The sequence below is a fragment of the Thrips palmi genome, unplaced genomic scaffold (assembly GCF_012932325.1).
Source record: "Thrips palmi isolate BJ-2018 unplaced genomic scaffold, TpBJ-2018v1 HiC_scaffold_17, whole genome shotgun sequence".
NCBI lineage: Eukaryota > Metazoa > Arthropoda > Insecta > Thysanoptera > Thripidae > Thrips > Thrips palmi.
In genome coordinates, this window is record NW_023144626.1 from 3,174,369 (window position 1) to 3,187,376 (window position 13,008).

The following is a 13,008-nucleotide window of genomic DNA, read 5'->3' on the forward strand; positions in this document are numbered from 1 at the left end:
TCTGCCATGACCGCTGAGACTCCCTCTGTCTCACTCACTCCGCGTGACACGCATTCGGCCCTAACTTTTCCGCCACCTGACACGTGAGGGGTGTCGCTGTCCTTACTGTCTCGTTACTTTTCGCTAGATCGTCCCCATTCCCACGAACATCGTGTGGCGGATTCGTCGGTCGTAACTGTGAAGTCACGTCGGCTGGCTGTCAAGTCATTGCCTGGCCGGTGCGAGTACACCGAAAGTTGTCGCGTGAATGTGCGCTAGACGACAGTGTAGGCCGCTCCCGTTGCCGCTGTCTGTGGCAGCGCTGCGGCGCCGCAGGACGAACTGTCTCTGTCGCACCTCGACGGCACGCCCCGCGAGTGCGAGAGAGAGAGAGAGGACGCTTGATTGAACGGGCCGATGATAAGGCACGGCGTTGCAGCAGCGAGCGCGAAGCCGCGAAGCGAAGGTCGCGGCCGCCGAACTCCTGCCGACAAAGTGACACGTCGTCGTCCTGCCCCTTCTTTCGCGCCGCCATGATGCCTTCTCGCGGCGGGACTCCCCCGTCGTTATAGGTTCTCTTTTTCACGTTTTTTAAGCGGTCCTTTTGCTCTCGCTGGACGGGAGGGGGACTGCGGCGCGCTCTGCCCGGCTCTGCCGTACTGAACCGTACCGCGCGTGGCCTTGAGATAATGTGTGTATCCGGCGGGGGCGGGCGGGGCGTAGCGGGCCGCGCGCAAGCCCCGGCACCGCGGTACGTGGTGTATGCATGTAGGCACGGCACGGCGGAAGAGACAACGCACGGCGTGGCATGGCACGGCCGCGGTGTGGCGGGTGCGGTTTCGAGTGACAGGCAGCGGCACACCGCGTCCGAGGCGAGGACTACCTGCCGCGGTGGCGGCGGCCCCCTCTTTGATGGAGTGATTCTAGCCGTGACGCGCTGCATGGGTACCCACAAAAGGGGGGGGGGGGAGGGCTCTGCAGGGGTCACGGCGGTCATGCAGCCGCCCTTCCCCTCCCGACCGCCCTCAAGCCCCCGTCCCTGAGCAGGACTCCCTTCCTGGTTGGTTTGAACGCCCGGGTTGGTCTTGCATTGGAAGGGGTTGGACCGTAGTTGTTTCCGCTGTCGGTGGGTGGGGTCGGGGCCTTGCTTCCAAGCGCCGGTATGTTTGTCCGAGGTGGGGGCGGGGTGGTCTAGCCTGCTTTGGGGTACTTCTGCCGCAGCGCCAGGGCTCTGCGCGGTGCGCCCCGCCCCGCCCCGCCCCGCCCCTCGCACCTCCCAACCTACCTACCCCCTGGGGAGCAATGCCTCCGAACTTACTCTGGACAGGCGCGGACGGATATACGTTCAGTGCAGGCGCGCTTCGCGCCTCTGGCCTGGATTCTGTTATTTTTGCCTCGCCACTCTCCCGCCCGGCGAAATGACTTAAATCCCGCCGCGTTTGGTGGATTCTGGTCGTTGTTGTTTATTTGTTTTGAGAAGGGCCGTGGCCTTGGCACTGCCGTAAAGCGAGATTATCGGGCCTATGAGTCACCAATGTCCCACTGTCAATGAAAGACGCTTAGATTGCAGTGTGTGCAAGAAAGCTCGGGCTTAAATTGTCGCGGCCACGTTGGCCGACCCTCGTCCGCAAGTAGGAGAGTTCGGTGGGTTGAGGACGGCGCTCTAGCTCGACGACGCTCTCGACGACGCGATGGTCTTTCTGACGAGGTGGCCGCGGTGCCGCGGTGCGCTGAGGCCTAGGGACGCAACAAGCCATAACTCTGGCCGGCACGTTACGGACGGGAAGGAACTGGTGTTGCTGCAGCGGCTGTGGCCGCGGCGGCCCTAGTCCCTGCCGGGCCGGCCAGGCCCTGCAGGGTGGCGGCGTCGGTGGGTGGTGCGGGGAAGGGGCAGGGAGCGGGGCTGGGATGGGAGTGGAGCCAAGCGGAACGCCCGGCCCGCTGGCGTGTGGCTCGGCTTGGTGCGCTCGGCTCGGCCGGCCGGGGCGGGGCGGGGCGGGGCGGGGCGGGGTGCGGCGGGGCCGCCGGGCAGGCAGGCAGCTCGCCCTCGCGCCGCCTCCCCCCGCCCCGCCCGCCAGGCCGCCAGTCGCGCGGTGCTCGCGGTGCCGAACGTGGTAGAGCGGCCCCTCGCCGCGGAGACGAGCGTCGTCGGCGCGCCCCGCGGTGTGTCAGTCCGTCCGCGTCAGTGTGTGTGTGAGAGTGAAGTGCTCTAACTGGCCCCCTGGGCGTGGCCATGGCGTGGCCGCGGGGCCCCCTGTGATGTGTGAGAGTGCAAGTGCATCAGTCGCCGCTTTGGATTAACCTCGCCGCTCACTGAAGCCAGGATACTCCCGCCGGAGGTTGGTGTTGCTCTACGCTACGGGGTGACTGCACCACTGCAGTGCGACCGCCCCTCCCCCCTCCACTTTTTCCCAGTGGGGCGTGGAGAAGGGGGCGGGGGTCAGAGTCGAATCGGGCTTCGGACTTTATCGGCATGAGAACCATCCTACAAGAATGCTGTCCGTGCTCTTCGGGACGTCCCCGGCAGGCTGGCTGGCTCGTCGACCCATTGAAGGCCCCCTCCCCCTCCCCCCTCTCTACAGTGGCGTGGAGGAAGTGCCGCGGGCGGCGCTTCGGCGTCCTGACGCGTCCTGGCGCGTCCACGGCGCGTGTCCTTGGCGGCAGGGTCCGGCGGCGTGAGCCGGCCGTCCGAGCCTGGCGGCCTGACGCTGTGTGGCTTCGCCGTCAGGACGCGGCCGGTGCCCCGCCTCTGCCCGGGCGCCCTGCTCTGTGCGTCGCCGTAGGGCCAGGGGTGCCTCCACCGTCTCCAACTCGAAAGGTGTGACGCCACGAGTCCCTCTGCACCACTTCCACTTCACTTCCGACCGGAGTGGGCAGTGGGCTGCCCGTCGTCCGCTTGGCGACTCCACCTCTGCAGACTGATTCGCTGCTGTCTCTCTCGCACTCACAAGGCGTCCCCAATGGGTGGGAGTGAGTGAGGCAGAACCTCTTTCTGAATCATTCTGCCGTGCTGGCGACCTGGCGCTCCATTTATCTCCCCGCGAATCCGCCGGCCATCGGACAGGAGATTAGCAGATTAGCGCACTGGACGGCGCCGCTGATTGAAAATCCGTTTGGCCGCGGCCTCGCCTGGAAAGGGGACCATCCGGCCGAACTCTGGCCAGTCACTGCGGGGCCGGTGCCGGACAGCGCCCCGTCTCTCTCGCACCCCCACGGGACGCGCCGCGGGTGCGACAGAGACAGAGCGACGCTGTTTGGAATCCGCCGGCCCGGCAGTGCAGTCCTTCCGCCTGCCAGGCAGTGCCAGCGCGGCCGAGGCGGGGCGGGGCGGGGTTGCTAGCGGTTGCTGGTAAATAGTGCCATGCCCCGCAAACAGGCGCGCCGTGGGCCAAGGTTGTGCAAATAGAGTGGCGTGGACTTCGGGGACCTCCAAGGCCCCGAAGGCCTCGAAGCAGGAAGAAAAGACAGCAGTGGGTCAGCTGGACGCCATTCTGGGCACGTACATTTCCATAGAACACGCTTCAAATACTTCACTACGCCTGCAGTACCGACGAGGAATCTACTGCCACCATGTTGTGGTTCGAGTCCTTTTGGCGGCGCGTCGTCTGGCTGCTGCGCGCTGCGCTCACATGGCGGCGGCCCCGGGGCACCAGGCCCCAGGTTTGCCGGTGTGCGTGACATAATGAAGCCGCGACTCTCGCTTTCAGCAGTCCGCCTGGCCCGGCCGGGCCGGCCGCTTTTCGGGCGTGTCGCGTGTAGTGTACTTTGCGGCTGGGCGCGGCCCGCGGCGCGGCCCACCGGCTGAGTGAGTGAGTGAGGACGGCGTCGTGGCCCCGCCGGCCGGCCGCCACGCCCCGCTTTTCCCATTTCCCCACCGGCCGGGCGGCAAGGCGGCGCGACTTATCTGAAGGCGGGGCGCGGCGTGTGACGCGGACGGCCAGGTCGGCGCCGTGCCCCGCCGACGCGGAGCCGCCGAGCCGCGGAGCAGGCCCGGGGGAATCAATCAATGAGCGGCCGAGGAGCCTGGCTTTGGCGCGCAGGTACAGGGCGGCGAAGGACTGGTCGCCGGGGAGCACGACGGCGACCACGTGGCGCCCCGCGACCGGCCATCGACGGCGTGCTCTTTGATTGGCGGCTGGCAGCGGGGCTGACTGTTGTTGGGGCAGGTTGGGGGTCGCGCCCCGCGCCGACCCTCGCCGCAGACGGCGGAGCGCGCGCGGCGGCGTGGCGCGGCACGGCGCGGCGTGACTCGTGACGAGGAGTGGCGTGTGTATTTATAGGTGTCCGCCGCACGGCCGTGCGCGTTATTCCCGGCGTGCCCCCTAGGAAAACAGGGGGGGGGGATCTGGTTTGTATTGAGCGGGGCATTTTATTTTTCGAGGGTGGGGGTAAGTGGGGTGACAAGTTCGTCTTCTCCAAGCCGGGCCGTGTCGCTGGCGTGGGTGTCGTCGTCCCCCTTCCCCCTCCCCCCTCCCCCCTTCCGCCCGCCGGCCTGCGTGCCAGTGATGGTGATGGCCAGCCGGGTGAACGCACTGCCCGGCACTGCCTGCATTGCTCGCTGGGTAATTACGGCCGTGCGCTGGAAAGGGGGGGGGGGCTGGCATGCTGGCCCAGCGCCGTTTTCACGCGAGGCGAGCATCGCGGTCTTTGGGGGGTGTGGCAGCGCTGGGCGGCTTCCACCGCCTGCCGTCTCTCTCGCACTCGTGGGGTGGTCCGTTGGGGTGCGAGAGAGCGCGCAGAGCGGCTGTGCTGCTGAGCGAGCATGGGCTGGCTGCATTTGGCGCGCGGCGCGGGGTCGCTAGATTGAACAGCGTTCGCGCGGCTCGCTTTGGCTTTGAATGGGGCTTGATGACAGCGCGTTGGCCGCGCGGCTGCATCCTCGTTGCTTCTCTCTCTGTCACACACACACACACACACACGCGCGCGCGCGACTCACGCGTGTGCCCGCGGCGCCCGCAGCGCCACCCCTCCCCCGTGTTTGCCGTGTCGGAATGGCATATTTGCCTAGCAACAGCGTTGATGATGATGATGATGATGTCGATGCTGTGTGGGGCCGTTGGGCCGCGCGGCCGTGGGATCACCGCTTGGATTAGGGGAGGGGGTGGACCGGGCAGGTTGGTTGGTTCGCGGGGTGGGGGGCCTTTTTCTCTCCCCCTCGGACAGGCTCACCGGAACGCTTTAACTTTGCTGTACCACCGATGTTCCCTTTTCCAGCTGCCTGTCAAGAGGTGAATGAATGAAAACAGTGCGGGGGTTTACATTTGCATTTTGGAGTGCGAGCGTCAGTGTGGTGCGCACGCGGGTGGTTGTGTGTACTCTGGGAAAGCCCTCTGACGGGGTAAAAGGGATTCGCTGTCACGCCTTGTCTTGCCTCGCCCGCTGAGGCTGCCTCCCTCGACGCTAGCAGTGCAGGCAGCGCTAGCAGCCGCCACCCCCAGCACGTCGTCGGCCTGTCTCTCTCGCACCCGAACGCGACGCCCCGTGAGTGCGAGGGAGAGGCGTCCCTCTCGGAGCCGGCCGCGGGATCAGCGTGCTCGCCTTGGCAACGGCACGCGCGCCGAGTCCTGCAAGGAAACGCGGTAGTAACCAGCCCTGCCCCACCCCAATGGCGGCTGCCTGCCGCCGCACCTACACTGGGTGCACACCAATCCAGTCTATCGATTTTTCTTTTTGACCAACTTTGCCAAACTGTGCTCGCTGGTGCCTAAAGCGTTGTGGGCGAACGAAAGCGAGGGTTCTGTCGGCTTGCTGTGGCGGCTGGCGGTTCCTTGCCCGCACTGCGCGGCTCTGCGCTCTTCGCCCTTCGCGTGGCGCCTTGGGGGGCCTTGGGGGGCCTTGCGGTGTGGGGCTGCCTGTCTGTTGGGGTAGGTCGCGTGTTTGCATCGCGAGGGGGGAGGGCTTTGCGTGCGTCCGGTCGGGACGGCCGCCTGGATCCTGCACTGCCTGCCCTGCACGGACGCGCCGGAGTGGTTCCGCAGCGTTGAATGCCGTGCCCTGCAGGGTGCTGCAGGGGTCGAGCCCCGCGCCCCGCCGCGCCCCGCCCCGCCCCGTTGGCCGATTGTCCGGCAAGGACAGGACAGCCACAGGTGCCGTTTTCGACCGGTGTGCCGCCTGGCGCCCCCTGCGTGCGTGCTAATTGGAGGTCCGCGATGGAAAGATCGGCCGTGGCGTCGGCGCCGTCCTGGTGCGGCGCGTGGACGCCCCCGGCGGCTGACGTGGACGCCACCACCTTGGTTGCGCACGTGGACGTCGTGGCCACCGCGTGGCGTCGACGCCGTCCTTCTGGGCGCCGCGCCGTCGTGCCGCCGCGCCCCGAGTCACGCTGCAGGGACCGCCGCGCGCCGCGCCGCTTTGGCGCGAATCCACCTGGCCCGCCGCGCCGGCGCCCAAATATTCAGGAGGGGGGACTACTGGGGGCGATCGATAAACTATGAATGGTGGCGCGCAACATTACCGATTCCAGAGATTAGCCTGAATTTAGCTCGCCCTGGTTTATATCGCCGTGCGCTGACAGCCCCTGCCCCTGGTCCGAGGCTTTGATACAGACGCCTCTGCCAGGCTGACGTGAGGCTGATGGCGTTTTCGAAGTTCAGGCGCGAGGCGGCGGTGGCGGGTTCAGGTCCAGCCAGAGTCCAGTGTTTCCATTTTGGCTGCCGGTGCAGTGCGGTGCAGTGCGGTGCCGGCCTCTCTGTACGGCACGGCCGCGGCGTGACTGGCGTCACGTCGGCCCGAGCCCCAGCCCGTTACCCCGCGGCGCCGTGTTCACGTCCGTGGCGGGTCTCCGTGGTCTTCGCGGGGCGCGGCACGGCGGCACGGCGGCACGGCGGCACGGCACGACGGGCGCAGCGCGGCGCACCAGCCGGCAACGCCGCGGCGGACTGCGGCACCGCCACGGCACCGCGGCGACGGGCCGGCAGCGCGTGCCGTGCCGCGCCGTGCCATCATGCCGCAGGGCCAGGGCCGGCCACGGCCAAGGCGCGCCCCGCCGTGGTCGAGACCGTCGAGACGGTGGTGGCGACCGGCGTGGCGGTGCAGTCCCTACGCCTCGCGTGCGTCGCATTGCGTGGTGTCCCCGAGGTGTAGGCCCGCCTCCATCAACTAGATAGACCGCCTGGAAGATCGGTACCACAGCTCCCTTAAAGTAGGCGCAAAGCACTGCTCTACCCCCCGTCCTTGGAGAGACCCTGGATCCGCCCCTGCGCTGCCGGCCGGACCGTATTTCTGCCGTGTTTGACCGGTTTCATCGCCACGCCAGCCTCGCCTCCCCGAGGAGTGTTTTGTTGTCTTCGGAATGGGCCATCGAGCCTGCTGCAGCTGGCCGCTCCCTCCCCTCGGCCTCCCCGCCCCGCAGTGTATCGGCGTCTAGTGGCGCTGTGGGTGCGCCCCTCTCGGGGAGGCGATGCAGGGACAGACGGAGGGAGGGACTGGCCCGGTCTCAATTATGCGATTGCCGGGCGGAGGAGGACGACGAGGGCGAGGCGCTGCTACTCCGGATTGCCTCCGTGTTCCTCCCCGGGCCGTCCCACAGTGGGCCAGAAGACCGTTGGCCCACTGGGCGGCGTGGTGGCTTACGCACGGCCCCCTTGAACTTCTCGTGCCTTGTGCCTGGTCCTGGTGGGGCCCGCGCTGCCGCGCTCGCTGTGCTGCCGTGCTCTGGGCTCTGGCAGACTCCGCTCTCGCGGACCGCTCTGAAGAATGACATCATCTAATCTCCATTTTTACTCCGCGCACCCTTCCCCCGCCCCGCGGCCCCGCGGCACAACACACACTCACACGACGAGTGGTGCGCTAGCGCAAGCTTGCAGTGCGGGCCCGCGTCGCTCAGCCAAAGTGTGTACGCCTCGTGGGTAAGCGCGTTTGGCGGACACTGTAAGGACCTGAGCCGGTCTGAGCGGCCTGAGCGCACTTGGCAAAGTCGTCTTTGGCTGGCCGGCTGCTTCCGAGCACTGCCTTCGTCGCTGTGTCTGTCTCTCTCGCACTCACAGGCGACTGAGAGAGGAGACAGCCTGCTGGCTGTCTCGATGACCATCGTCTCGGCGGTTGGTCTTTTTACGGTGGATCGTCTCCGCGTGCTGCGACTGCGTGGCGTGGAATGCCGTCAGTGCCGAGCGGAAGGCGCGGACAGACACGAAACACAGCGGGGACGTACGCGACTGGCTAGCGTGCACCGCGAGCCGCGAGTGCGATATTCGGCCGGCCGTGTGATGGCTATTGGCACGCGTCGTCGCCCGAGTCTGCGTCCGTGTGTGCGTGTGTGTGAGTGTGGCGGCTACGCCCAGGCTACGCCCATCCTGCCGCTCCAACGCCTTCGGCCGGCCGGCCAGACGCATCGCAGGGAACCGCTGACTGCCGGACCGGCCGGCCGGCCGGTGTTGAGACTGCGCAGACGCCCTGGCCTGCAGCCTGCAGCTTTGTTCGGCCGCGTCTCGGCCACTATGCCGCTGCCCGCCTGTCTGTCTGTCTGCCTGTCTGTCCGTCCGTCCGGGGGCGCGGCGTGGCGGCGCGTCTTGGGGCGTAGTCGGGCGCAGTCGCCGGCGTGGGGCCTAAGTGCCAGTGCTTGCGGCCACTGCCCTCCTCTCCTCCGTCGTCCGTCCGGCCGCAGCGCGCCGTCCTGCAGCCCGGCTCCCTCGCCCTTCCTCCTCGCGCTGCCGGCGGGAACTTTGAACCAACAAAACAAACTGCACGCATTGGTTCATTGGTCGGTTTTTAGCCGATACCGTTCCTTGTAAAATAGTCTGTGCTGCCGACAACGCCCTGGACTTCGACGACCCGTTTTCCTTACGGTGTACCGGCGCCCTGTTAGTCGATGCAGCCGGGCTGGGGCGCTTGCCCCGCACGCTGCGCGCCCCTCCCCACCCCGCCCCTCGTATTTCTGGTGGAAGTGCGTGTCCTATTCAGGAGCGAGGGCCTTTTTTAGGCCCGGGGGGCGTGCAGCCGTGCGGGTGTTAAGTGTTTCACGGGCCGTTTGAGTGTGTGTGCATGGTCGTGGAGACTTGACTCCCCAGTCTTGTTGTGTGACAGTCGAGCGGAGGCCGTGGTCCATCCTCGCATGACTGTCCCGAGGCTGCCCGCGCCGAACGCCACGTCGTTTGCGGTCCATTCCGCCGCGATGGTCTCGTCGACGTCCTCCAAGTCGACCACGTCTGTGGAGGCGGTGGCGGCGGCACCCGCGCGCCCTGCGGTCTAAATTTACCCCCGCGGCAAGGCGAGCTATGCGGCGAGGATTAGGCGGGGCGGGCACTCCGGCAGCCGCAGTCCGTGTGTGTGTGTGTGTGAGTGCATGCCAGCGCGTGTGTGTGTGTGCGGCAGTTGTAGTCCAATAGTGCGGCGCCATCCGGCCGGATGCCTGTCTAGAAGAAAAGGAAAAGACCAACAACGACTAGAAACACACCCGCTGGAGTCAACCGGCGGCTCGACCGGGTTTCGTGGAAGGTACCTGGCGTGGGTACCGCGCATAAAGGCGGCCCGAAGCCGAAAGCGCGCCGATGGAGCCGGCGCCGTTTTTCCCGTCGCGTCGCTTTCTTTCGTTTGCCAGTGTGGGGTTGGGTTCGCGTGCGGCGCAGTGCGGCGCGCCACCCCTGTCTTGGCCGCCAGAGTGCTGGTCGGCACGACTCGGTGTGTGTGTGTGTGAGTGTGTGTGTGTGTGGGGGTTGGTGTGGCGGCCCGCCCAGGCCAGGCGCGCAGGCTGGCTGGCAGGCAAGGCACAGGTGGGAGGGAAAAGGGGAGTCTCTGTGTCGGGGAAAGGTGACAGTGTCCCTCTGTTCCTTCGGGCCTTCAGGCCTTCGGGCTGCACGGGCGGCCCGTCACGGTGCCCGGCCGGCCTGCAGGTTAGACAGTGTGCCTGTCGGGGCGTCTCTTGTTCGCGCCGGGCTGAAGTGCGGCTTGATTTCGTTGACGGCTCGTCTTGGGCTCCCACAGTCGCGGCGCGAATTTGAACCGCGCGCCTCGGCGGCGGTGGCGCCGTGCCGCGGTGCTGGCGTCACCTTGGCCGCCTTGGCCTCGCTGGAGGTCCTAGGGCAGCGGTTCCCAACCTTTTGCGGTTCGCAACCCCAAATTTGTAGCCAAAACTTTCCGCGACCCCCAGGAAAAATTTCGCGACCCCACGCGACCCCTCCTTTAGCATGCCTTTGTTATGGAGTGCGATTATCTGCCTTAGTTTGGGAGCAGTATTGCCGCAAAGTTGATCAAAACGGTCACAAATGTCTTAAAAAATCGTGTTTTGGGCCGACTTTAAGCATCTACTGCGTCTGATCCGAGGCGGTAAATCGTCCTCCCTCAACGGGCAATTGGTCTTTGGACCTTCCTTTTGCATGCCTTTGTTACGGAGTGCGATTATCTGCCTTAGTTTGGGAGCAGTTTTGCCACAAAGTTGATCAAAACACGATTTTTCAGACATTTGTGACCGTTTTGATCAACTTTGCGGCAAAACTGTTCCCAAACTAAGGCACATAATCGCACTCCGTAACAAAGGCATGCTAAGGTAAGGTCTAAAGACCAATTGCCCGTTGACGTAGGACGATTTACCGCCTCGGATCAGACGCAGTGGATGCTTAAAGTCGGCCCAAAACACGATTTTTTTACAGACATTTGTGACCGTTTAGACCAAATTTGCGGCAGTACTGCTTCCAAACTAAGGCAGATAATCACACTCCGTAACAAAGGCATGCAAAAGGAAGGTCCAAAGACCAATTGCCCGTTGAGGGAGGACGATTTACCGCCTCGGATCAGACGCAGTGGATGCTTAAAGTCGGCCCAAAACACGATCTTTTACAGACATTTGTGACCGTTTTGATCAACTTTGCGGCATTTAAGCAGCCAGTGCTCGGCGTGTGGGCCAGCCGGGAAAACACCGCGACCCCAGGCGACCCCAGCCACCTCGGTGCGACCCCTCGAAATTTTTTCGCGACCCCATTTGGGGTCGCGACCCCAAGGTTGGGAACCGCTGTCCTAGGGCCTGGAGCCCCGAGCACCCTCGCGCGGCCTGGCTCGACGCACTGGCTGCCGTTTGAACCGCCATCGGTTGGTGTCTGCGGCAGTGTCCGTCCGGCGCGCCCGTCCCGTCCATCATGGCGCAGGCGACATCCATGGGCCGGGCGGCCGGGCACTTGGCAGTGGTGTGCGCGTGATGCGCGGATGTATACGGGCAGCGCAGGCAGCCTCGCTTGCGTCACTTCCGCCGGGCAGGTTGAGGGGAGGGGGGGGGCACCGAGCGAACGGATGAATGAATGAATGACTCTGGGCAGCGCATCGCTGCAAGCATGCAGCAGTAAAGTGCACCAGGGCTGGCCTGGGCGGGGCGCCTGCGAGGTAGGCAACGAGGTGGCTCCGGTGCCCGCTGGTTGCCTACCCGTCGGGCTGGCGGGCGCCGAGGAGGTAGGCAACGAGGTGGCTTCGGTGCCCACTGGTTGCCTACCCGTCGGGCTGAAAGGCACCGCGCGCGGTCTGCGCGATGCACATGGCGGTCAAGTTCGCGGGCCCAGAGCCTTGAAAGGAGTCCTGCCACGGCCTGCCACGCCCCGCCGCACCGTGCGTACCCGACTCGGTCCCGTGGGAACTCGGGCTGCAATGGCCCGCGTCTTGTTGAGATGGGCCAGAGCCGGACGCCCCCCCCCCTCTTCAGAGACTCGGTCAGACTCGGTCGGAGAGGCTTGGAGCCGAGCGACGCCGAGAAGTGCGTTGCCTAGTTGCCTGCTCTTGGTGGCCGCCGCTGCCGCCGTGGGCGCGGCGTGCTGTGCGTTCGGGTCTGGCGGTGCGGTCGCCCCGTCGCCGGGCCGCGGCAGCGGATCTCTACGGGTCTCGTGCGCGCCGCGCTGCGCTGCGACCTTGGCATCCTGGCCCGGCGGCGCGGCGGCGCGGTGCCGCCTGGTTCAGCCTGTTCCGCCCGCCCCTCCATTGACACGTTTCATCGGCAGGTGTGTAGTGTGGACGAGTCGGTGCCAACCGCAGCCCTGGGCGCCCCGCCCCGGAGCCCTTCGTCGCTCCGTCTCTCTCGCACCTGCCCGGTAAGCTCCGTGAGTGCGAGAGAGACAGGGCGACGGAATGAGTCTGGTGTCCGGTTTAATTTGCGGCGCGGTGGCGTCACCGCGTGCCCCACTGTTGGCGCTCCTGTTTTTCCGCGCGCTGCTGTAGCATGCTGTGGCCCTGGTACCAGCTGTCACCAGGCTGGCGGGCCGGCGGGCGTGTTGTGCTGCTGGGCCCCTCTGGCCCCGTACGCCCTCGCCACGCCCCCGCCCCCTGGAGCCGCTCCGGAGCGCCCAAAGTCGGCCCTGATCACGATTTCCAGACGACGTTTGTCGCTGTTTTAACCAACTTTGCCGTCAAACTTCTTCAAAACCAAGTGGGCTAATCGCACACCAAGGGCTTGCAAAAAGTTGGCCTCGAGGGAGTGCGCTTAACCAGACTGAATAGGACGCCGTGGCCGGCCAAAGTCAGCCCATGCGACGATTTTGCGCTGATGGCGCAAATTTGGTGACAATCACGCCACCGTGCCTGGCACTGCCTGCTCAATTCAAAGACAGCCCCGTCACGTGTGGCCCGAGTACGTCTCTTTACGGCGGCGCTTAACGACCGGGCCGCTCTTGCGTCCTGCCTCTTGGTCGGCCGCCTCGCCGCGCTTGAAGCGCTTGCCGCGCTTGCCCGCCCGGCGGAGCAGTAATGATGTGATTCACTGCCCGGCGCTATCGCGGTCTGTCTCTCTCGCACTCGTGGGGCGTTCCGTGGGGTCGCGAGAGAGACGGAGCGACTGCTCGGCGCGGCGCGTTCCTGGACGGGCCCCCCTTGTGACAGGCCAGGGCTAGCCGGGGCCGACGGGCCGACGCGTGGGTGACGTCACGACCGGGAGATGTGGATGACGTCATCCTACGCGGCACTGCAGCGCCCGGCGGCACACTGTTGTGGCGGTCTTGTGCATGACCTTTTTATCGGCGGTACGTTTTGTATCGCCGAAAATTGGTCCGACGTCTCACCCGGACGGATTTCAATGGACGCATGCCTTGCGGCCGATCTGAGATCGGAGGACTAAGCCGTGCC

At 65.9% G+C, this 13,008-nt stretch overlaps 1 protein-coding gene across 1 annotated transcript in view; it reads left to right on the top strand.

Moving 5' to 3' along the window:
* LOC117643754 (spectrin beta chain) overlaps window positions 1–13,008 on the top strand; it is a 35,677-nt gene that overhangs the window by 7,590 nt on the left and 15,079 nt on the right.